This window comes from Delphinapterus leucas, chromosome 15, assembly GCF_059928025.1.
Source record: "Delphinapterus leucas isolate spDelLeu-1000000601 "Yukka" chromosome 15, BTC_Dleu_Yukka2, whole genome shotgun sequence".
In the NCBI taxonomy this organism is placed as follows: domain Eukaryota; kingdom Metazoa; phylum Chordata; class Mammalia; order Artiodactyla; family Monodontidae; genus Delphinapterus; species Delphinapterus leucas.
The window spans coordinates 50,406,337-50,430,081 of record NC_143143.1 but is presented as its reverse complement, the minus strand read 5'-3'; the positions used below and the strand labels follow the sequence as shown (position 1 = coordinate 50,430,081).

Sequence of the window (23,745 nt, the reverse complement as noted above, 5' to 3'; positions counted from 1 at the left end):
CCTGTGTAAATTATGACTAAATCTATTTACACTGCTTCACAGTAAGTATTTTGCTGAATGTGTGGGATTTTAATCTCCGGTGTATTGTGTACTAAAGGATAATAGATTTGACAACAGAAATGGATAGTTATGTTCCATTAAAAACCACCTCTATAATTCATAACTGGACTGAGGTTCTGCTCCCAAACCAATGACATGCTTAACTTCCAAGAGGTCTAAAACAAATTTTCCAGTTATGATTTCCAGAGTCATATTTTCCTCCATTTTAAAAGATTGCAATATTTATATTATTTTCCATGGGTTCTCTAAATAATAGCTAAATGCCTTGACAATAAGTATGATTTGTTAAATTCAGTGATCTCTTGATAAGTGGTAGTTTGATTATTTGCTCATATTATCAATCATCATGTCATTTATTTAATTTTTATATTTATTTTTAATAATTTTTTTCTTATAAAAGGAACACATAATCATACAGGAAAAAAACCCTGCAAATTAGGAGAAAAAGAAAAAATGTCATCCATTATTCCAGCCCTAGAGAAAACCAGTTACCCTCTTGAGGACTTTTTATTCCAGTTCTTTTGCTCTGCATACATTTGCCATAAAGATATAATACAAATACAAAGTAATATATACTGGTTTTTTTGGATAAACAACAAGGTCCTACTGTATAGCACAGGGAACTATATTCAATATTCTGTGATAAACCATAATGGAAAAGAATATGAAAAAGAATACATATGTATAACTGATTCACTTTGCTATACAGCAGAAATTAACACAACATTGTAAATCAACTATACTTCAATAAAATTAAATAATAATAATAATATATACTGTTTTTTAGCCTTCATTCTTGATTATAAATGTAACCTATATGGCTCCCTATAGAGAATTCTGAAAATATAAAAATTAAGTCAAAAACATAAACCAGGGAAAACCCATCAGAGATTATCATTATTCATATTTTAGTGCTTCCATTAAAAGCAGTCATTACTCAGCTACTTCAGAGTTCACTCAAAGAAATATTCCCTAAAATGGTCCTCAACAGCACGATTATGTTTTCCAAATTTTTATTCACTTCTGAGTTGGATCACCGTCATTCATCACGAATTTGCAGTAGGAGACAACTACCTGTTACATCCTGATGTTATAGATACAAAAGACCCAGCCTCTTGTCACCAAGAGCTCCAGGTTTGGGGAGGATATAGACTAGAAAACAATGACAATACAGAGTGATTAGGTCTAGCATTTGAGATAAGCTCAGTCTGCAACAGAACTGGTTGGACAGAACACAAGCCTATCCTGCTGGGGGAGAAAGAGTCAGGAAAACAAGCTTCCTGGAGGTTACGCAGTAGGGCTTCACTCTGAGGGAGGGGTGCAGCCAAAGACGGGGAAGAGGAGAGTCAGCAGGGAGCATCCACTGTCCAGGATCAATGATAATCCCACATTGTTGGAAGATAGAAAGATGGAGACAAGAGATGAGGTGGGAGTAGTTGGCACAGGCTTTGTATTCCATAATGAGTCTGAGTTTTATGGAGAAGGTAACAAGGCAATTAAGCAACAGAGTTGACATGATCATTGTGCATTTAAGAGGAGCACTCTGGCTGCAGTGGGAAGTGATGGGGGATATGGCAAAGCTGAGGGCACAATAAGCTACGGCAGTCATCCAGATTAGACATGGAGAGGACTGGAGTGAAGGCAGCGGTAGCAATCAATGTCAGGAATGTCAAGGAGGCTTAGAATATTCCTTACACCTCCATGTGCCACTTGGGGATTAAACTTGGATATTGATCATGCCAGCCAAATTGTTGATAAGACAATATCTCAAGACTTACCTTGATGATCTCCTTTGATATGAGATTGAACAAGACAAATAAGGATATATTTTGGATCCTGCTCCAAAGGGATCATCATATAAGACCTGGGTAAGATTCCAACACTATAATTGAAGTCAGGTAATAGGGACATATGCTATATCACTCATGCAGAGCGAATGGCTTGAAGACCCTTTTAGGGCAACATGACCACTGCGGAAGAACTAGAAAAATACTTTGGGTCATGGTGATTTATCTGAGCTGCAATTTGAAAGTAGAATAAATCTATTCTGAACAATGTACTTACTGAATCATAGTCATTCATAGTATATTAACAAGACAGTTACCCGAATGGGTACACATTTGCTGAATAAACAAATGTTGGATAGGGGATGAGGACTTACAAATGCTAAGGTATGTAGAGGTTCAATATCAATTTTTTTGTCGACTGGGATTGCTAATGTGGTTTACAGAGTTCTCCTAATCAAGGTGACTGACACTGAAAGCTATCCAAATTTTTTAGCACAGTGCTTACACCTGTCTATCATTTGGCTGCTGAAGACTTTTTTTTCCTTTAATGATTAGAACTTTCTGAAACTGGTTTGGATTGCTTCGTGAGGGGATAATGAGTTTGCTGTCACTAGAAGTATTTTTTTTAAAGGCTGAAAAACAAAACACTGGAGGACAAGTTTTAAGCAGGATTTATATGCAGATTAAAATACTGGTTTATAGCTTTAGACGGTTTTATTTTTCTGTTGTTGTCATGGGATGATATGCTTATATATTACAATAAGTCCCCTACATAGGAACCTTCAAGTTGCGAACTTCCAAAGATGTGAACGTGTGTTCATATATCCGTACACGTGTCTGGTGTACATTGTCACATATGTGCATCCTCTACAAGTGGTTGTGATTTCGTGTTCTTTACTGGACAGTACTGTATAAAGTACAGTAGTACAGTATCATTATTTTAAGCCCAGGATGTGCAGAAGCAAGTGTAAAAACAGCGGTGACGTAGCTGGTACTGCTAAGAAGCACTAAGCGATAACAATGGAAACAAAAGTGAAAATAATTGAGAGAGTGGAGAGAGGTGAAAAGATGGTAGATGTCACTCATTCTTATAATAACTGAAGAACTGAAGAGATTCATAATGCAGGAAATGCAATCCAGTGCTACCGTGTCATCTATGACAAGGGAAAAAAAGAGCTACTACCCAGACATCACTGGATCGTTTCTTCAAGAGGGTAGATAGAATTGAATCCAGCAAGGAACCAGAATCTGTGGCACTAATGTCAGGCATGGGTAACATTGTAGCTTGCCCTCCATCTCCTATTGCTGACGATCCTTCAGCTCTACCATCTCCCACCTCCTCTCCCTCCTCCAGTCAGTAACTCTTCTTGCCTGTTTACTTGATGCCAGCCCCTGTATGCCAGCTGTTGTACTATACTTTTCAAGGTACTGTATTGTAAGATTAAAAATGTTTTTTTGTGTGTGTTTGTTTTTTATGTATTATTTGTGTTAAAAGTATTGTAAACCTATTTTGTGTTTGTTTGTTTTTTATGCATTGTTTGTGTTAAAAGTATTATAAACCTATTACAGTACAGTACTTTATAGCCGATTGTGTTAGTTGGGTACCTAGGCTAACTTTGCTGAACTTATGAACAAATTGGACTTATGAAAGCACTCTCAGAATGGAACTCATTCATATGTGGGGGACTTACTGTACTTTTTCTTCCTTGTTACTCAGCACTACATAAACAAATTCAACTAAGTTGATAAAAGATTTAAGATACAATGTCAGAAAACCAGATACCTAGAATTCCTTTAACACACATACTTAAAATTTGCATATGGATGATTAAGTTGGACCTTCTTCAAAGCAATGATTTAAATTTTTAATTCATTCAGCCTTAATTGAGAGCTAACCTTGTGTTGCTGGATATAAAAACAGATAAGTCATATATAAAGGGCTATTTAAAATTGTATCAAATTACAAACTGAGTACAGGTGTCTACTTCCATCATACAGCCCATACAATGAAAGAAAACTTGATGAAAATAATCCATCATAGTGCAGAAAAATATAAGGTTTTCCATCAGAGGAACAAAAATTGTGAGAAATATCTGGAAGATAGAATACAACCATGTGCAAACAAGACAACAACTCCAAATACATATGGGAGAAAACGATTCTTTCAAAAGTTAGAACTATCAGAGGCACCCCAAAAGGGCCATGCCATCAATGGAGGAGTATGATTTAAGGGGACCCTGCCACTGCATGTTGATGAGTGATGCTGTTTCCATTGATAAGATTTCAGGAAATCTGTTAAGAGGTGAGATCTGAAATGGCTTTTTTTTTTTTTTTTTTTTAGTTTTTAGTCTTCTTTCTAACACTACTTACTGCACGTGCTCAAGGTGAAGCCCCGTGTCCCTTGGGAGTGTATTACATTGCAAAGAAGAGAAGTGTGACTCAGACAATTTTGACAGTGACTCCATAGCAAGAAAAAAATCATAAACTCATTTAAGTCCTTCTCAATGCCACACAATTACTTACAGAATATTGAGATCCTAAGACAAACTTCCGGACTAGTGTCTGAGAGATATGGAATTACCTTTCAGCTGAGAGGCAGGACAAAGTGGGGAAGTTAAAAATTTGAGAAGTCCAGCGCCAGGTATCTGGATTGTCATCCCCACTGTCTTTAGAAGGGGCTGAAAATTTCTGTGTCTCCAATGAGATGTCTTTTTTTCTAAGGAACTAGATTAGAAAAATCTAGGATGGAAGATGGGAACTCTCAAAGCAGCAGCTGGTGAAAATAGGATTAGGATTTTTCCCCCAATCAAGAGATTTTATTGCATCTTTAAAATGTCACAGATGAGTCCAAAGTATCAGCTGGCATTTTGCTGCTTCTGTAGCTGGACAATGTAGATCTTATTCATCAGCCTGCTGAACTGTTCCTTTTTCAGAAACAGAGATAGCATCCGAAAGTTTTCTGATATCCTTGTTTTTAAGTATTGTGGCTTGCTGAATCAAAGCAGCTGAATTTGATACAAGTTCAATGTCATTTCCTTCAAAAATGAACTCATTGAGATACTAAACAAGCAATGCCTGGCCTCATTTGAACCCTGTGGATGTATTTTTCACATCCCCCAAATTTCAGACTTCAACAAGAGAACCATTCTCCTAAATAATGACGTTGATGGGGATGTGAGCATACAGAGACTTCATCTTGTAAATGGAAGCCCAGTGTGACACCCTTGACCATGTTCTGTACATGACTACAGATAGTGTGCACCATTGCCAGTTCCTTTCTATTTCCCTATCCTTTGTCAACCCGGAGCCTCATTTTTTTCTTTCCAAGGAGACTGAGTTGTACATTAATATGATTGAAGTCCCTCCACAGGGTGCCTCTGGGCCCTTCTCAATAATTGTGCATCCCTTCAGAGTGATGTCGACATTTTCTGAAATGTCGACATTTTCTGAAATGTCGACAGTCTGATTTTGAGAATGGTCTTCATTCTTGCAGTAGATGCAGCAAAAAGAGTGGGGTTAGGACAGTGGACTAATGGGTGGACAAAGAGAAATTGACTAGAGGAGAGAAACATGATGTTGAAATGGTAGCAAATAGAAAATCTGAAAGTTTATCCTGCAGGAGGGCTAAAAATAATTTTATTCTGAATGAGAATGTGATTGCTAAGAATCACTCTTCAAGCAATCAAGGATTTAAATTTCCTTGTTTAGACTCAGAATTTAAATGGGAAAACTGATGCAGAAGACTTCAGGACCACTCTCCCCTCTTCACATGGCTGGCTTCTTCCTATCCTCTGGGATTCAAATTTAAGATTGCATTCTTAACATAAGGTTCTCCCTGACGACTTAGCAATTGGGGCTTATATAGTGCATTGAATGCAACACACGTGTGCTCTAAAGTCAAGTGGTTAGACACCGATGGGCCCCCAATACTGTTCATGGACATTTGCATCCCAGGTAGATGCTGTCAGAGCATCTGTGTCCTGCCCAGTTCTTGCTGGTCCTCTCTTCCAACACTTCTCCTCACTGACAGCCTCTTATAAACCTCTTGCCACTCTCCTGGAGGGCTTTCTCTGGTTGCAGGTGCATGATCCAGCATGCAGGCTGGAGGTATCTGTGAATCAATGCCTCCAGAAGCAGCCCTCCACAGTCATTCAATGGAAAATGTCGGATAAATACCCCAAACCTCACCTCTCAGGTGGGGCAACACTGAGGCATGTTATGCAAAGTCTCCCAAGAGTCCCCAGAGGCCTGAGTCCCAGCTGCCCACATCAGGAATTCTGCTCATTTGCACACCCTTTGATTGGTTTTCTTTCCTTCCTTGTCTCCTTCTCCACTTGCCTTCCAGTGGTTCCTGGGATCGTCCCCCAGATAAACTACTTGCATTCACATCCTTATCTCAGAGTCTACTGGGGAAACCCATACTAAAACAGCATTTTTCCACATAAGAAAATTCACCAACTATGGTGCACTGATCAGTGTTTCCACCAAGCCTTGTGGGAGTTTGTACTCCCCGCCTGTGCACAGCAGCAGTGCACGTTTTCCAGTGCTGTGAAAAATTCGGTGGAAACCAACTTCCATTGGAACCCTGACTTAACTGTTCTTATTAAACTCCAATATCGTGCTATTTAAAACATATGAGGGACTTCCCTGGTGGTCCAGTGGTTAAGACTCTGCAATCCCAATGCAGGGGGTACAGGTTCAATCCCTGGTCAGGGAACTAAGATACTGCATGCCGCGAGGAACAGCCAAAAGAAAAAAAAAAGGTATGAATACTAAATTTTAGTAATAATTAATTCCTCATATAGTCACTTACTAGTATGTAGCACTTGCTTATATGTATAAAATATGAAATGATATCATATGGTACATCATTTGCTCATAATAAAGAGAAAGCTTTGTGCTTTATCAGTTTAAGGTTCCTGAAAGCCTTGTGGATACTGGTCCACACTTTCACCAACCCTGCACTAAATAGAGACCATACTGGGAAAAAAAAAAACAAAACATTATCACAAGCAAATGCCCACTGTTTTCCTGGCAACTCGACCCCAGGACCAAACATACTTTAAACAGTTAAGTTCCTAGTCACTGAAAGAGTAAACATACCTTCAGGGGGAAAAGAAAAACATACAACAATCTTACCAAGTTGCTTTTTTTTTTTTAACATCTTTATTGGAGTATAATTGCTTTACAATGTTGTGTTCGTTTCTGCTGTATAACAAAGTGAATCAGCTATATGTATATATATATATATCCCCATATCCACTCCCTCTTGCGTCTCCCTCCCACCCTCCCTATCCCACCCCTCTAGGAGGTCACAAAGTACCGAGCTGACCTCCCTGTGCTATGCAGCTGCTTCCCACTAGCTATCTATTTTACACTTGGTAGTATATATATAAAAAACTAAAAATAGAACTACCATATGACCCAGCAATCCCACTACTGGGCATATACTCTGAGAAAACCATAATTCAAAAAGATACATATACCACAATGTTCATTGCAGGTCTATTTAAAATAGCCAGGACATGGAAGCAACCTAAGTGTCCATCGACAGGTGAATGGATAAAGGAGATGTGGCGCATATGTAAAATGGAATATTACCAAGCCGTTGGGTTTGATATTTACTACTCTCTTTCTCGGATCAAGGCTGCAGAGTATAAACTGGGCTCCAGCCAGGTTATAACCACTTTCCTTCAACAGTCATTTTCCAGGAACTTCTGTTTTCTGGAAGCGATTTTTAAAAATAGTACCTGGGAGGAAATCAACCATGCTTATGTTGCTGAGTGATTCTAATATGTTTGAGGGGGAGCACGGCCTATCCATGTTAAATCATTCACTGTTTGCAGAGAACTTCCTTTGGATGTAGATTTTCTTATTCTCCACCACCAGCAGCTATTTTTCTAGTCGCCTATACGTGTTTGCAAGTTTGTCTCCCTCAACTGGACTGTACACGAGTGGAGGGCCATGATCTTGCCTAATCTACCTCTGCCTGCCCGCGACAGTGCAGGGCAGTAAAGGGAAAGGGGAAGCCGGGCTCGTTTCAGTAGGGAAGAAGGCGGAGCCCTGAGGCGGGACTTCCGCTGCAGCGCCCTCTGCAGACCCCATCGATGGATGTGAATTCACCACCAGCTTGGCTTCCTTCCCTTCCCCATCAAGTTTCCCCCATTCCTTTAAGGGCTCCCTGAAGCCCTTCCTGAATAAACCATTTGAACATGATTCTCGTCTCAAGGCTTTCTTCTGGGGATCACCAAATGACTTCAACTCAGAGGAATGAGAATCAAAGCACTGGAAATATGCAAGTTAGTGGTTACCATCTTGTTTTAGTTAACGGTTCTCGATTTCCAAGGAGGAGAAACCCATTCACATTAACTTAGATGGAAAGTTTACAAAAGACTTAAATTCCAGAGGTACACTGTGGCCTTGGGGGAATTAGAAAGTCACCTTAAATGTGTTGGGGCCACATAGTCTCTCTTCTCTGATTCTCCTAGCACTCGTACTCATCTTTTTTGCTGCAGTTAATATTTTCTATGATGCTTTACTCTAATGTGCTGTGTTGGCACATGGCTGCAGCTTACTAAGGGAACAGAAGCCTTGCCCTGTCTCTACAGAGAACAAAATAATTCAATCTCTTAGTGCCCTAGGTCCAAGTGCCAGGGGAAGAATTCAAAGCACCAGAATCTGATTAGCCCACCTGGGGCAGGTATCTGCTCCATGACAATCAGATGTTGCCTCAGAAGCAGGGCCACCTGCCCCAACACAGCCACTTCTTCAACAGTACAGTGGACATGGGTGGGCTTTTTCAAGAGGGATTGTAGGCTCAAGGCAATGACTGACATCTTTAGGACAATAACAAGCGAAGACTTTTTTGTTTTGCCTTCAGACGTCTCAGTGTTGGCCCTGCCCTACCCTGTCAAGCATAGAGATCCCCACTCACTTGAATATGGTCCATCAACCTCGGTCCCATGGGCTTGTTCACCACGTATCAACATGCTAGGCTAACTCCATCTCCATGCCATCTGTCTCATTGGTCCTCAGATGATACAGGCTTTGGCTTTGTTTCTACAAACACTATCCTTCCTTTATTTCCTACTTTCTCCATGAAGCCTTTCCCAAGAATTCCAATCCTCCCCTAATGCCAATGCACTATTTATATTTTGTCCATTTGCCCGTGTTGCATGGTAGAAGCAAGGTTATCTTCCCTATTAGTAAGCCCCTTAAATCAGTGGGACATCATACTTCCTGTTTCTATTGCTTCCCCTACAGCATTATTCTAAGCATACAGTCAGCAACACACAGATACTCTGCCTCATGTATTGACTGAAGTAACTAAGCTTTTGTACAGCACTTACTTCAGTGACTTCCTCATAGCTGGAATAACAAGCCTTTGAATTACCGCCCCTCAGGTGGTACCATTGCAATGTGAGCTCGCTCTACTACCAACTGCCTGTATCTTCATCTCTCACCGGAGGGTGTCCTCCCAAACAGCAGGAAGCCACCCTGGACTCAGACACAGTAGGCTGGACAGTCTGGGCAGTTAACCGCTGGCAGCCTTCCACCAGTGATGCTTAGAGGCAGGTGGATATATAACCCAAATCCCTTTCCCTCCATAAGTCAACTCTGAGTCTTGTACATCAGCTCCCAGAGTTTCCCACTAGGCTTGAGCTCTGGTCGCCCATGGTGGTAACTTGCTCCATAAGGCTGCCTACCCTTCCTGTGTCACCTCCACACCTCCCTGCTAGTGTTTCCTGGGACCGCCTCCCACGTAAACTACTTACACTTGAATTCTTGTCTCAGGGTCTGCTACAAGAGAGGGGACCTACACTAAGACAAGATTCAATAAATACTCATGATTGAAGGAAAAGGTGATTTCGCATTCCCCCTCACAGGCCGAGAAGCCAGGCCAGGGGCAGGGTTGGATTTCTCAAGCCCAGGGAGGATAGAAGTCTCAATTTCCATGCTGTACCTCAAAAGTGGAAATACCCAGAAAGGAGAGGCTTCATGGGAATCAGTTTAAAACACAAGGCACTGTATCCTTGAGGGCAGCTGTGAAGTTCACGGTACCCAGCTAGGTCTAGAGAAGGCAGGTACTGACAACAGAGCTGCCCACAGTTTACTGGCCCAGTTTGGGATGGGTGATATATATCTTGGCAGCCCAGAAGCCAGACCCCCATTTTTCCTGGTTTCCACTAATACGTAACAGAGATGAACCAAGGAAAAATAATAAATACTTTTAGACTTTTTGCTAACCTTGATGGACTACATTTGACTTGAGTTATAAAATCAAAAAAATTTCCCCTCTCTTGCATCTTAAATTTTGGAAAAATTTCTACCTGCTAAAATAGTTTTCCAGAAATGAATCAGACAAAAGCCATACAAATGCTTCAAGGATGATGGGAAAAAGCAGTTACCCTGGATCAACTGGAAGGGCAGCTTGAACATTTCTGATGGTTGATTGCATAACCATCAAGTTCTTGAACATCTAACATGCTAGTCCTTTGTTTGCTGGAGGAATGCAATTGCTCAATGAAATGCGAAAGAACTTGGCAAGGACCGTTTTCATGATTATCTACCAAGTTCTTGCTTTAACTTGTTTGCTTAATCAAATGTCTACTTATGATCTCTTTGGGAGGTTCTAAATTTCATTAGCTCTTTCCCTTAAAGTGAAGTTAATCTACTCAGGAAGGAAGGCTTATTCATCATAGGTCAGAGAACATTAACACTTCCTAATAATTAGTTCCAAGCCCCAGTTTCTAGACGACTAACCAGTTCAGCAAAATCCTGGTTCAAAAGAACCAGAACCTGCTTTTAGCAGAACCACTGCAACCAGTGCAAAATGTAATATCTCATTGAACTGTTTTGTCATTACAGTCCCAATGTTTGGCTATAGCTAAGCAACAATTAGACCAAATGATGCTTGTCTTTTCATTGAGGGGGATCTACAGAACAGCTCTCTGTCATAACTTTAATTTGAGATCTGCCCACTATCCTGATGAAAACCATCTTAATGAATTTGTGAATTTCTCATTGTCTTCTATTGTAAAAATGTACAGCAAGTTTCCTGCTCAGCTATGCATAATCAGAAGGTGAACACCCTCACTGCTGTGGACTTGAACCTGAATAAAAACTTTGTCTTCTCAGAAAGATGGCATGCTAGATGGACGAGGGGCTTTTAAAAGCCTTTAGTTTACAAATGAAGGATGTCTTCCCTCTGCACATTATCATGGTAGCCAGAATAATGGACCCTTCCCCCAAAATGTCCACATCTTAATCCTTGGAACCTGTGACTATGTTTCCTTACATGGCAAAATGGTCTTTGCAGATGTGATGAAGTGAAGGATCTTGAGATGTAGAGTTATTCTGGATTATCTGGGTAGGCTCAACCTAATTACAAGGGTCCTTAAAATCACAGAATCTTTCCCTGTTGTAGTCAGAAGGAAATATGACTATAGAAGAATGGCCAAAGGCATGTAATCTTGCTAGCTTTGAAAATGGAGGAAGAGGTCACAAGCCAAGGAATGTGGCTGGTTCTAGAAGCTGGAAAAGACAAGAAATAGATTCTCTCTTAGAGCCTCCAGAAATGATCACTGCCCTGCTGACACCTTGATTTCGGCCCAGTGAGTCCTGTATCAGACTTCTGATGTCCAAAATTATAAGATGATAAATGTGTGTTGTTATAAGCCACTAAGTTTGTGGTAATTTGTTGCAGCAGCAATAAAAAACTAATACAGCTATACTCAAATAATTCCTGGAAAAACTTAAGTAAGAAAAGAAAAAATATATTATGGTAAAGTAATTTCTTCTCCCCCAAAATATCTAGAAGTGTGACTTCTCTTTTTTCTTTTCTTTTCCACCATCCAGGATTAATAGCTATTAACTCTTTGTGTTTGTGGCCTTTCGTTCTGTTTTGTAAAAAAGTACAATATTCATTACAGTTGAACCTCAGGTCCCCTTTAGCCATAACGCCAATTGCATTCCCTGACCCACTCCACCAATCCTAATCATATTTGAACATATATTTTTATAATCTATTAAGAATATTATATATAAATGTGTAATCATTAGTGTGCACTTTAACTTTTTCCATATAATGTCATAGAATTAAGGGCTATTTGACAAAAGCTGGAAAACAGGACACAAAGTCAGCACCACATTTATGCATCTTAAGAAAGAAAGAGAGGTCTAGCTGATAACTCCCTGGCTTCTCCCTGTTTTCCCTTTGCTTTCTATCTCCTGTCTCCTGGCCACATTTCCCACAGGCCAAATCCAGCCAAAAGCCAATTGGCTGGGAAGTCTGAGAAATGTAGTTTGCAGGATGAGCCCTCTGCAGTGCAGAAGAGGACAGGGGAGTGTGGAGAATGGAGCTGAAAGCAAGCTGGCAAATGCTTTGCAGGGTGTATGCTAGACTTACAATGAAGTCCTTTAAAAACCCTACAATTTTCAGCTTTCCAGAATGAGGGTCATATATTTTTGTTTTGTTACCTGTTTGTGCCAGAGGACATTTGAATGCTTAAAAGGAAATTCTGAAGAAGTCCCTACCATGGGGAAGGGGGCCCAGTGGGACCAGAGCCCCCCAGTTGGCAGGTCCCTTGAGACTTGGGCCCTCTTTACCTTCTGCTGTAACTGTATCTTCCAGCTTCTGAGCGGGAAGAAGGACTCTAGAGTCATGATTTCTGGAAAGTGGGAGAAATGAAGCAAAAATGAAGCTTCCCAGGGTAGGCAGATTATTTCAATAAAGATATCAGACATATATAAATGAAAACATTGACAAGACAGCAACAAAAATATGCAATATGAAAAGATTTCTGGAAACAATCTACAATATCTCCTATTTTGCATTAAATAGGATATTTCCCTTTTTATTTTATTGATTGATTGATTATTTTTTTTTACATCTTTATTGGAGTATAATTGCTTTACAATGGTGTGTGTTTCTGCTTTATAACAAAGTGAATCAGTTATACATATATATATGTTACCATATCTCTTCCCTCTTGCGTCTCCCTCCCTCCCACCCTCCCTATCCCACACCTCTAGGTGGTCATATTATTTTTGATTATTATTACTTTTGGCCTTGCCACACAGCATGTGGGATTTTAGTTCCCCGACTAAGGATAGAACCCACGCCCCCTACAGTGGAAGCGTGGAGTTCCACTGGACTGCCGGGGAAATCCCTTTTTCTTTTCAAAATAAAATTTTCAGGAATTCATGTTTTTTACCCTTCAACTAGAAAAGCATCACATAGACCAAGAAAACAAACCAAAGGATTGTTCACTGATCAAATAATAACATGAATAATAATCAAAACTGTTTAATTAGATTGTTCCAGACTTTTATAAGGAAAACTAACATCAGAGGGGTTGTTGACACATTTCTTCAATGTTTTTTCAGCGTAAAAGCTCACATCCTGAAAGCTCTCAGGTTCAGAGGTTTGATAAGCTCCACCCTATAGAGTACAAGTTGGGTCTTCAAATCACTATTTAGACAGAAACTATAGACCAGCACCATCCAATAGAAATATAATATGAGCCATGTTCAAAAAAATAAAAGGTGGTGGGCGAAGTAAGTGAAGGGGGTCAAAAAAGGTACACATTTCTAATTATGAAATAAGTCATGGGGATATAATGTACAGCATGATGACTATAGTCAATAATGCTTATTGCATATCTGAAAGTAGCTAGAAGAGTGGATCTTGAAGAAAAACAAAAACAAAAACTGGTGAAATTAATATTAAGAATATTTTAAACTCAGTATATCAAAAATATTATCATTTCAACATGTAATCAATATAAAAATAAAATAATTTTGCTCTTTTTCAAAACTAATCTTTGAAATCTTACATGTGTTTTACACTTTCACCATGTCTCAATTCAGATACTAAATTTTTATTGGAAATACTTGATTTGTATTCAGATTTTATAAAACATACAGTTGCTAAGAAAAATTCATGTACTCTGGTGGTCCCAAGCATACATTAAAAAAAAGTTCTTCAGTAACTGAATCAAGTATAAGTTTTTTAATTTAATTTTAGATTAAAATTAAATAAAATTAAAAGTTCAGTTTCTCACTCATCACGGCCGCAGTTTCTGTGCTCAGCAGATACATGCGGCTCACAGCTACTATACTGAACAGCAAAACACTCCATCAGAGACAAGGACTTGTAAAAGCCTGAGGTTTTTTTCACCTTTATAACTTTTTCATGCTACTTTTAGAGGTGACCTGTTTTTTCTTCATAAGGATTAATCTGAAGCCTTTAAGTAAAAAGTACCTGTGTTCTTGTTACTGGTGTCAATAAGGAAGCAATGGCTAGAGAAGAAGGGAAGCTTCATGTAAGAGTGAGAGGATGTTTGTAGGCCATCAAAGAAAGAAAAGCAGCCTAACTCTCCAGGGTCTTCTGGACAGAAAGAATGGAGGCCCCCAGAGCAGAAGAATGGGCTTGGAAAGTGACCTTGTTCACTTTCAGACAGGGCTCTTTGTCACAAATGACAGATACTTGATTCAAACTGGCTTTGACAATGAAGGTTCTCTGTGGGCTTAAGGAACTAAAAAGTCTGCAGGCTCTGTAATGAGAAGCTCAGGCATGGCTGAACCCAGGGGCTCAAATAATATCCTTAGGAATTGATTTATCTCAGTCTCTCAACATCAGTGCCCACTGTACTACTTTCAATCTCAGAGTTTCTCCAACAGTGGCAAGATGGCTGCCAGCTATCCCAAACTCATGTCCTGTTCTTCACATCCCTACCAGAGAGGATGCTTCTTTCCTAAAAGACCCAGCATAAGTCCTAGGGCTGATGGTCATTGTCCTCTGCTTGGGTCACTTGATCATTTCTTAAATAATCCCCAGGCCTGATTGAATTCCAACCTTGGAGATGGAGCGTTGGACCTGCCCACTCAAACCACATGGACTCAGTGAGGGAGCGTGGTTCCCAGGGAAAATCAGGTTGCTGTCACTAGGGAGAGAGAGAAGCGTGCTGGGCAGGAAAAATCTTTTGTATGTCAAATCAAGATGCTTGGCAATGAGAAGGCTAGTTGGTTCCCCCCAAAATGATTATGGTTATTCAGATTTTATGTGGCTTCATTAGAAATACTGTATCATCTGTCAGGTGTTCCATCTCCTTTTTCCATTAGTCTTTTGGGAGTCCACACCTTTTTCAAGTTACTTAACCTTGAGGAAGTTGTGTAACCTCAGTGTGCTTCAGAGTTTCCATCTGTAAAATGGGGACAATAATAGGACCTACCTATCACATTTATAATAAAAATTAAATAAGCTAATATGTGTGAAATATAAGATAGACAGTTTATGAATAGAGTCTGGCAGATGACAAGTTCTAAAAAATTCCACTAAATAAACATGCAAAAATGTGATATTATATACTTCTCTTAGAAGATCCATTGCCTTCTCAAATGAGTTCATATATGGCTCTTTCTGTCAAAGTAGGCTTCAGAGAGAGGAGAGACAACTGAAAATGTTTATTGGATCAATGAATGAATCCTATTGTCAGAGTTAAGGATGTATATACTTTTTTTTTCAAAGGCATACCTATGTCCTTAAATACAGTTTGCCTGTATTGTGATTTCTCTCTGAGCATATGTCAGAGTTTAATTAAATTTAAACCAGTGCATTCCTCCTGTCAAAGACACTCTGACTCTGGTTAATGTAATGGCACCAAGGAACAATCTGGGTATTGTGATCATCATGAGGAATTGTCTCCATCTCTATTCTATTCTTATTGTCCCAATACTTGGTTTAATCAAGTTATAGGAATTATAGTAAATGGGGTTTATCTGGGAAAATACTCCTTGAGAAATCAAGAGACCATCTCCAGTTGCCTCTGCTGGGGAAAGCAGGACTCAGTTCCTACTTGGGGGATGAAAACACCCAGACACGGAGGGAGATTGAGGTTACGAATTGCCTGAGACCGAGACTCCTGAAAATGCCGAGTTGATATCTGATGAGAAGGTGAGCCTCAAAACCCTTTTTTGCTGGACACATTCAATCAATAAAAGCCACCCGCGAAAGGTGATTCAGGGTACAACATGCTTTGCCTTCCCTAAAGGACTAGCCCCCTGTGTCCATCCCTTCCCTCACACCTGGTCTAACATGACCACCCTGAGGCCACTTCACTGCCTAGGCACTGCCTTCAGTAGTGTTCCAAGCACATTTGCCACCTGCAAGGACACACATTCACATCCTGGCCCCCCACCACTGTCACACAGATAACGTTATTAGATCACCTCATTCCTCACCCCTCACTGTACCCATACCCTTCCCTAAATAGCTTTGCAGTTCCTTCCACTAGAAATCTTGCTTTGGACCCACGTGGGCTTACTTTGGCCAGTGGAACATGGACAGAAATGGCAGTGAGTCAGTTCTGAGCCTACACACAAAGAGGCAGCACACTTTCTGCTTGCTTCTCTTGTGCAGAGTTCTGCCACATCATTCCTCTGGCTCCAGAAGAGTGAAACATGTATGGAACAGAGCCACCCTGGCAAATCAGCGAAACTGTGAGCATGACAATGCATGTTTATTATTAGCCATTGAGATTTGGGCCGCTTTTTTACATAGTATGGCTCAGTTATAGTTGACTGGTAAACGAGCTATCAGCCAAGAAGGAGCAAGGAAGGCTCTGAGAGTCTTGGCCACAGCAGGTGATGTTTTCCGCAGGGGTGGCAGAATTTGTAGCATCATCATTGCAGTCATTCCTTATCCCTCCTTCCTTGCTTTCTGTAATTACAGAATCTAAAAAGTGAAATGCCCAAGTTTCCAGAATGTTTTACAGCTGGGCCATCTGAGCCAATTCTAGTCAACGACATAGAAGTAGAGATTGGCAGGGGACTCCTGAGAAAACTTTTGCTGTTTGAACACAAGAGAGACTTCCGGTACCGCCCTCCTCCCTCCTTCCTGCCTCGGAGGCAGTCGCGATGCCTGACTCCATAGCAGCCAACTTGCAACCAGGAGGTGAGCAGCATGAGGTTGAAAAACCAACAGCTTGAGGAAGGCAGGAAGAAGATGGAAAAATCCTGGGTGCTTGGTGAGATTGCTGAATAGCTGAACCAGCAGCAACCAATGCCTATCTCTGGTTTTCTTTTAACGTGAGATACAATCAGTGTCCCTTTTATTTAGACCCCTGTTAGATGGGGTTCTGATATCTAAAGTGAAATGCATTCCCCAATGATATGCCTATTTTCTGGTTGGACTTGGGTCTGGCCCAGTCTGTTTACATCAGAAAGATGATGCTGATTCCTCACTGGGTATTGGAGGAGCTGAGATAGAAGGAAACTCCAAAGGTTTCGTAACCATTGTGGGGAAGGAAAGGGAAGCAGCAGTCTTAGCTTTTGACATCAGATAGGAGTCCCCTAGGAACTGAGACAGGGGAAGCTTTGATTGCTTCTCCCTCTGTCCTGACCCATTTGATCCATTAAAATCCAACCCACCCATCATTCTTAGCCTGTTCCATGAAGCTTTCTCGGATTCCATCCAGAATGACTCACTACTTTCTCTGAATTCCTCGAGTTGTTTGCTTGTTTATTTCAGCCTATGTGTGCCCCTCAGTTGACACATCACACTTGGCTCTGCATGAGTCCAGCTGTGTATGTGTCTTATCTTCCCTACAAGGATAGTGTCTTAGTAGCCCCTGCAGAATCTCTTGTAGAACCTAGTAGACACTGGTCGGCATGCATCAGGCCTTTAGAACTAGTGGTAACTATGAATCAAATAAAATGCATATGAACTTGCTTTATAGCAAGCCTAGCATCACATCCAGGTTTGTGTGTGTATCTGGAAACCTAATTAGGGATTGGCAGCAAAAACAGCTCGGTTTAGGATACCCTCTACTATAGAGGAAGCAGATTAAGAAAGAAATGAGGGGACAAAAGAGAGGAGAAATAAAGAACAATCCAAAGTCACCTCCAAAGAGACCAGAGTCTGTATAATTTATTCCCTCTTGGGAATGTTCCTATCAGAAGTTCTGATGACAAAGAGTCAGCAACCTGGCATGGTTTTGCATTTCTATCCTGTGCCTTAAAATATACGTTGGATCGTTTCGACTTTTTAGCGTCCACTTTAGTTAAAAAGAAGAGGGAAACTTTAATCTAGGCAGTGCCTGAACTCATAGTTAAGAAGTGGGGGGGTGCGGTCTCGGACTAGGTTCCCCAGAAGCAGGGCAAATGGCTTATGTGGGAAGTGATTCCAGGAAACACAGGGGAGATTGTGGAAATGGCAGTGATGGGAAGGAAGCAAACATGGGTGGGTTAATGAGTAAGTTACACCTGTGTGTACCTGGATCTTGGTCCTGGCAGGGAGCTCTGTGTAGACCCCACCTCCAAATTGTTCCACTATGTAAAAAAAGTCACTAAACCAGTGTTGGAAGAAAATATTATTTTTATAAAAGGCTTTGGTTGGTAGACTTGGAGTTACTTTTTTTGGTTCCTTATAATTGTCTAAACTTTACATATTTTCCATGATGAACATGCATCACTTTTATAAGTTCCTCACAAAATCTTTGAGAAAACATGTCACTCATTACCAATAATGATTCCAAAATGATTTTGCTGACTTGACCCATCCGAGTCTCTGCTGTTAACTTCTGTTTAGCTCAAGGGTACCAGCTCCCAGGAGGTTAGCATCCTCAGCTCTGTCCTCCTCATTCCGCAAGATGTCCATGTCACACTCCCTCCCACCAGTATGCATTCATTCTTTTAAGAAAATATAGAGGCCCCGCTGTGTGCCGGGCACTGCCCTAGGCACTAAACAAAACCAGACATTGTCCCAGCCCTCATGGAAGGAACTGAGTAATAAAATAAAGCAAAATTTAAAGATTCTGTCTTTCAGAAGCACTGTGCAGGAGTGTTTTTTTGTGGGAATTCTATGAGGTCCCAGTTCTCCGGGAAACTATAGTAGGAGATTAAGATCCAATGGGGAAGCTGCCCTTAGGAAGTGAGGTTGAACCTAAGATCTGAAGGGTGCAGAGGAGTTAACTGGGAAAATGTTAATTGCATTTCTAACGTGCGCATGGGGTCATCATGTTGGGGTCTTGGGACACTACGTTCAAACCTCTGTCCTCAAAGACATAGCCATCTAATTGTCAGCCTACAATCAAGTTTCCTAAAATAACAGAAAGAAAAAAAAACAAAACAAAACATTGTTGGATCAAGTCCCCCAGTGTCTATAGGAACATGTGAGAGTTCAAAGGAAGAGGTAATCAATAAGGTGAAGTAGACAGGAAAGCCTCTTTGGAGGAAATGTAGCTTGGGTTCAGGTTTTATGCCAGCAACACGGAAAGGTTCCCACGGAAGGGGAACAGCACACACAAATGCTCAGAGAGCTCCATGTCAGGGATCCTTCTATTGAACGGTGAGATGACCAGCAAGATGGGAGTATCAGATAGGTATTAAGTGGAAGAGATGGCCTGTCCTTGGAAACCGGGTAAAGATTCTTGGACTTGATGTGATGGGAACTAAGGAGCAAAGACTGCCAAAAGGCAGGCATTACCTACAGGAGGATTGATGCCGCTGACTTTACCCCTGGGAAGGAGGGGAGCCAGAGGGGCTGGCCATAGTGATCCAGACAGCAAGAGAGAGTCTGACAAGAAGGACCTTCTTCCTTGTATCCATGGTAAACTAGGATTTAAGAGGTTCACGGAATTTTTAGCTTCTGAAAAAGAAATTTCTATTAGAAAGGGAAACATCATTGTATTACTTGATAGAATTGGTCTCATCTCATTTATTTTATCCATCTTTCTCTTACATCCGAGGAAATACACTGAAGCCCAGCCAATTTCTTTCCTTTCCCAGAAGCTCTCCACAGGAAGGAGACCATATTTGCAAGTCATCTGGGACTCAGCCCTCCTGGAGCACACCCATGGAGTGGGAGACCCCACTCCTGCTCTAAGGAACACCTCTTCCTGATCTGTAACCTTCCTGACTCACAAAAGTTGCTGCCAGGGGCTTCCCTGGTGGCACAGTGGTTGAGAGTCCGCCTGCCGATGCAGGGGACACGGGTTCGTGCCCCGGTCCGGGAAGATCCCACGTGCCGCTGAGCGGCTGGGCCGATGAGCCATGGCCGCTGAGCCTGCGCGTCCGGAACCTGTGCTCCGCAACGGGAGAGGCCACAACAGTGAGAGGCCCGCGTACCGCAAAAAAAAAAAAAAAACGTTGCTGCCAGTCGTGGTAGGATGGGAGCGAGGGCAGGAAGTATAGGTCATGCTGACAAAGGGTCTTCATTGCAGGAGGGAGCTGCAGAGGCATAAGGGCGGGGCTGAGGGATCTCTTCCCTAGCAGAGGCTGGTGGACCAAGCGGTGCCCATTCTGCCCCATTGCTTCCCATGACCAGCAGTTCCTCTGGCTAGATCATACCTTTTTAGGCCATTTTCTACCATGTCCCCCTACTGAGATAGCCCCTCCTGTATTCTAGATCTCTCCAGGAAAGGTGAGTTTCTAAGTTCTACGGTGTTCTGTGTTAATGAACACTTAAAGGACCTTTTGAGCAGCAGTAGAGGAATCAGCTATACCTCTGCTTCAGCGCACACTGTAAATCCCCAATCAGGACAGCGCTAGAATTTTCTATACGGGACACATTAACGGTGGCAATCTGGAACTTCATTCAAAACTCTATTTGCCTACAAACATGCTGTTTGTATTTTGATTTTATGTTTACTGGGGCAGCACATGGAAGTAATGGGGTACGACGGTCCACAGCTTCCAAGCTTGTTCCTGATACCACCCCTGAGCCCTACAACTAGGCTTCTTTTCAGTTACAGACTCTCATAAAAGTCCTACACCCTCATCTGTACTTTCACACCAAGGACAGACAGAGGCTTGCATGCAGAAATCATTTACAGTGAATAAATTGGTCAATTAATTATCTAACTTTCCTACAGAGCTGGCTACTGCCTTCTCGTGGGAAGGTGAACACCTGCTGAGAAGGTTCTCAGGAATCAGCTTATGCCCAAACACCCCACCCAGAACAGACCTTTCAGCTCCCTCCCTGGGGCTTCTCTCAGAAACAGGAGTTTTTCTGGATCTCTGACGCCCTCTAGTGGCTGTCTCAGGCTGAAATCCTGCCTAAAGTCAGCGGCCGTTCCACCTCCTCCTAAAAATACGACCAGCCCTGAATTTAAAAAGAAAGGGAGAAAAAACACATATCCTTTCTTCTGCTTCTCCTAAGTGCAAAAAAGCAAATTTAGGGATGTCTAGTTTCTGACACCGTCAAGGTTCACCTGGCCTCTTAACATTGCCCTGTTTGGTTTGTGTTTTAAAGCTTTGATAGCATCTTGCTGCCTGCTCTGTACCCCAAATGGCTTTCCCCTTGCCCCCAATATATACTTTATTTGGTCTTTATGTTTGTTTCAGAGCATCACTGAGTGTCTTTTTCTCAAAAAAGAAAAAAAAGAAAAGAAAAGAAAGGAAGAAACACAGGAATGGCTTAACTGTATCCTTTAAGTTGAGGAGGGCAGATTTCCCTGCCCGACACACCAAGGTGCCCTCGCAAAGCCTCTGCGTGATTCCAGGCGCCAGGGGCATCACAGTGAGCCTTGGCAGGACCAGGGATGCTCCTGTCTTTTTTGACTTTGGTAGGTAGGTGTGGTTTGAAATTGGCTACATTGGTCATTTTTATGAATTGATTTTTACAAACCCATGGGAAGTGTTCCTAATATAAATAGCCTGCATTATTCTTGTATCACCTTCATCTGACCCCTAGGAGCGCTAAAGAAAAGCCCATCACACTTACCTGGCCTTCAGCCCGAAGCAGACAAATAAGCCACTGGCCAGGATGAGACTGGAGGAGAAGGAGACAGCACATCTGCTGACATTTCTATTCCCTTGGCTGAAAGGAAAAGACGAATATTTGCTGGGCTTGTTCTGTGTACTGACCATTAAGTATCTCATCTAGTGGGGCAGGTATGACCATCTCCATTTTACAGACGAGGACATTGAGACACAGAGTTAAATGGTTTTCCCAAGATCACACAACTATGTAAGAGGCAAGGTTAAGATTCAAACCTGGTTCTGACTCTCTTTAAGGCCCACTCTTTACCCAACTCTTGCCTCTTATCTTACTTAGCTTTGGGTTCCAGGTCCTTGCCTCAGAGTCTGTGAATGGTGCCTTCTGGAGTTGAGCAGTGTGCAGCCTGCAGGTCTGTCCAGAGTGGCTCAAATTTGGATTGGCTTGAAACCCTCCCATGACCAGATTCTAAGCCTGGCCTGAAAACTAGAGTCTTGCTGCTCAAAGTGTGGTCCCCAAAACTGCAGCATCAGTGATACCTGGGAGCTTCTTAGAAATGCAAATTAGTGGGCCCCACCCCAGACCCAGTGAATCACAAACTTCAAGGTTTGAGATTAGAAATGTATACCCAGCTCTTCTCAGCTTTGATGTGCACTCAGATCACCTGGGGGTCTTGTTAAATGCAGATTCTGATTCAGGAAGGCTGAGGAGATGGTGCTGAGCTTCTGCTTCTCTAACCAGCTCCCAGGCAATGCCAACACCGTGAGCTACATTTGGAATAACATGCCCCTAGATCAATAATTCTCAAACTTGAGTCTGCATTCAAATCACCTGGAGGGTTAGTAAAACAGATTACTGGGGCCCCATCCCAAGAAATTCTGATTCAGAGGGTCTGGGATGGGGCCCAAGAATTTTCTTTTCTAACAAGTTCCCGGGTGATGCTGGTATAGGGACCCTATAGAGAACCACCATTCTAGCCTATAAGAACTTCCTTCAGTTAGACAATTAACCCCATGCCTTTCGGCTTTGCATTTTCATGAGGCCCTACTCAGTCCTCAAATTCTGGCATCCTGGCATCTTAGAGCTGAAAATAACTTCATAGACCAAAGGCAAAGCCAGGATGAAGCAGCCAGACTTACTCTATTCAATGTTGCTCCTCTGCATCCTGCTGGCTCTGAAGCTCCATAAATTTTCCAGCGTCTAGCAATTACAGTGTTTATGGTGAGCTCTGCATTTCAGGCCAGTTTTGTAAGCACTTGAATCCCTATCAGACACATATGTCATTGGCAAAATCCATAAAAACTCAGGGCCCTCCTACCTCACGGCTCTGTGAAAAGAGGGCTTTGGAAAAAACCAGCAGCCAGGCTGGCAGCCATGGTGGAGAGAAAACGCAGCAGCTAGCAGGCAAACCCAGACAAGGTGATTCAGCACAGAGGCCCTGGAACAAAGTAATAAACCAGGATACTGACGGCTACTGGCACTCACATTCTGCTGGGCAACCCTGAGAAGGTCATTTACTCTCTGTGCCAGAGAAGATGCTTTTCCTTAAGGTAAACAATACTCTCATTCAAGGAAATACATGCAAGAGGTGGTCTCATATAAGGACTTAGATCAGTTAGTTTCTGTTACCTGACGAATCACCCAATACTTAGAACAACCATTTATTAATGCTCATGAATATTTGAGAAAAAGTAGTACTGTATACTTTCTTGAAGCCTAGGCTTGGAACTGGCATGCCATCACTTCCACCACATTCTATTGGCCAAAGCAAGACCCAAGACCAGTCCACTGCTGGATGGGAGAAGCTGTAACATCACATAGTAAAGATGTAGAGGAAGGTGGAGTTTATGGCCATTTTGCAATCTACCACAGAAGAGTTTTCTGAGTTTGGGAGACCCTGAGACAAAGATTCCAAAGCCAGTGGTTTCAATGGTTACTTGGAAAGTGAAGGAAATACTGGTAGGGGCGTAGGGTTTGAGACCCAGAGGAAAGCATCTGGTGAAGTGTGCGTAACCCGGCCAGCCAGCACTCTCATAGATGGAGCTTAATTCCACTGGAAAACTCTGGGAGTGTTGGACACATGCCTTTTTGTTATCCTACCTGAGAGAAGGAACTAAGATATCTATACATCAATTCCTAGCAGTCATTTGTTGAGGACTGCTCCTAGGGCACACGGGT

General features: G+C 41.8%; 2 pseudogenes; one reads left to right on the top strand and one right to left on the bottom strand.

The window, feature by feature from the left end:
* Positions 1-4,629: 4,629 nt before the first annotated feature.
* On the bottom strand, positions 4,630-12,512 carry LOC111165645 (large ribosomal subunit protein uL6 pseudogene; annotated as a pseudogene).
* Positions 12,513-16,766: 4,254 nt separating this feature from the next.
* The window catches only part of LOC111165644 (thioredoxin-like protein 1 pseudogene), a 43,089-nt pseudogene continuing 36,110 nt past the window's right edge, over positions 16,767-23,745 (top strand).